Source organism: Saccopteryx leptura, chromosome 2 (assembly GCF_036850995.1).
Source record: "Saccopteryx leptura isolate mSacLep1 chromosome 2, mSacLep1_pri_phased_curated, whole genome shotgun sequence".
NCBI classification, from domain to species: domain Eukaryota; kingdom Metazoa; phylum Chordata; class Mammalia; order Chiroptera; family Emballonuridae; genus Saccopteryx; species Saccopteryx leptura.
The window spans coordinates 206,678,892-206,680,857 of record NC_089504.1 but is presented as its reverse complement, the minus strand read 5'-3'; the positions used below and the strand labels follow the sequence as shown (position 1 = coordinate 206,680,857).

At 39.1% G+C, this 1,966-nt stretch overlaps 1 pseudogene; it reads left to right on the top strand.

Annotated features, from left to right (window-relative positions):
- Positions 1 to 1,226: 1,226 nt before the first annotated feature.
- LOC136391788 (coiled-coil domain-containing protein 25 pseudogene) lies at positions 1,227 to 1,671 on the top strand (annotated as a pseudogene).
- Positions 1,672 to 1,966: the final 295 nt, after the last annotated feature.

Genomic DNA, 1,966 nt, shown 5'->3' with positions numbered 1-1,966 from the left:
AAGGATTAAGATTTATAAACATTTTAGAATAAAAATTATATTTGAATATTTAAATTGATCAAAAAAAAATAAATTTATTTTATTTTCCTTTATTTTGTGTAGATAATCTCAAAGTTAAATATAGTAGAACAACTTTTCTCTCTTGTGCTCATGAAATTAAATATTATATTTATAGAAAACAATGAAGCATAATCAATATCTATGTTGAGCCATCCATGAGCTATATTATCTTCAAAATTCCCCTCAAATTTCTAGCATCAATAAAGGTTTATATGTGGTAAAGTTGTCACAGATTTAAAGTGTAATGACAAAACTTTAATATTACTAGATTAAAAAATCAACTTTGAACCTGACTAGGCAGTGGCACAGTGGATAGAGCATTGGACTGAGATGTGGAGGACCCAGGTTTGAGACCTTGAGGTCGTGTTGGGCAGATAAAATGTATTATGCTCACTTTGTTAAAGATTATGCTGCCCACGAGGAGGCCATCGCCCAGGTGATATTAATGTGTGTTGGGGTGGGCTAAAGGCAGGCAGAATCCTTGTAGCCTGGGGTTTGGTTTTAGGATTAAGCCTTTCCCACCCGTTTTGATGTGGGGTGGTACAATCCAATCATGCCTCAGAGAAGTGACTTTGTATTGGAGACTTCCCTATTTTGTATATTGGATTAAGGGTTTGGATTTCTACACTATAAAATGGGGACGGAGCGGGAGCTTGCGCTCTTGGTTCCTGGGATGATTAGCATGAGAGAGCAGAGGGAGCAGAGCAGAGAACAGAAAGAGGCCATGTGGCCAGGAGAAGCAGCCAAGATGGCGAAGTGCTGAGTGAGATGCCAGTTTGTGCAGAGTTTGTATCCGGGATAAGGAAGGAGATGGGGAACTGAGGAGAATAAGGCTGGTGAGCTAGAAACTTTTGATTCTAGGAAACTCAGATAAGTCAGTGGCTTTGTGAGCACTGAATGTGAGTGGGTTTTGGAGCCCAGTGTGTGTTTTTACTTGCCCGCCGGGTGCAAGCTAGAATTAAAGACTATGGCCCACCAGTTTGTGGCTCCATTGTTTCTTTACCGACTGTCCGAATCCAATGCAAACCTGCATGGGCCGGGCTGCTCTGACGGTAGCCCTGGCCACTGGCTCTACAGGTCGCCAGCTTGAGCACGGGCTCATCTGGTTTAAGCAAAATAAAATCAACTTTAATAATTTTTGCCTATAACTTTCAAAGGAAGTATTGATGGACTCTGCCCTTTTTGTGAAGGCAAAGGTCATCCAAGTTGCTGGATGAATAATGATGCACTATATACATCTCGGTCCAACCTGAAATTAACAGCTGACATGGGTGTGAGGCAGACGGGCTTTCACAGGCAAGAGGACATGAAATTGTGCCAGTGGAGAAGTACGCAAATGAGATCATGAACTGGTCAGAAAAGACCAAAATGGAGCAGTCCCCAGATCTAGTTGCAGAGAAAGAATGTAGAAACAGTGAGAGGAGCAATGAAAAAAAAAAAAAAAAAAAAAAGCCCAAATTCAGGAGAGCAAAGGGAGAGAGGAAGATGAAAAGGGAAATGGACTAACTTAGTTATTCATTGCTAATGAAAGTTGAGAGTATGTCTTAAAATCAGAATGTGAATGGAGAAAAGAACCTTTTTTTTTTTTTTTGGAACCTTTTAAAGATTTGAATTTAGCGACAGTTGCAGACATTTTGATTTTATCTGTGTTCTGAGTTATAAAAAACAAAAAAAAGGATCAGTTATATATATATAAACATACAATCTCAAATATAGTTGAACTTGAAGGCAGCATATAACTTTAGAAAGGTGAAAATATATGTGCCCAAACAAGTCTTGGTAGCTCGTGAAAGTTGGCTCTTAGGACAGACTTTAGAATGAACTAACTCTGAAAAGTATTTCTGGTACTGTAGTCTGTCCCTGAAACCAGATGTCTTGTAGAGCTTTTTATATCCTTGAAATAGCC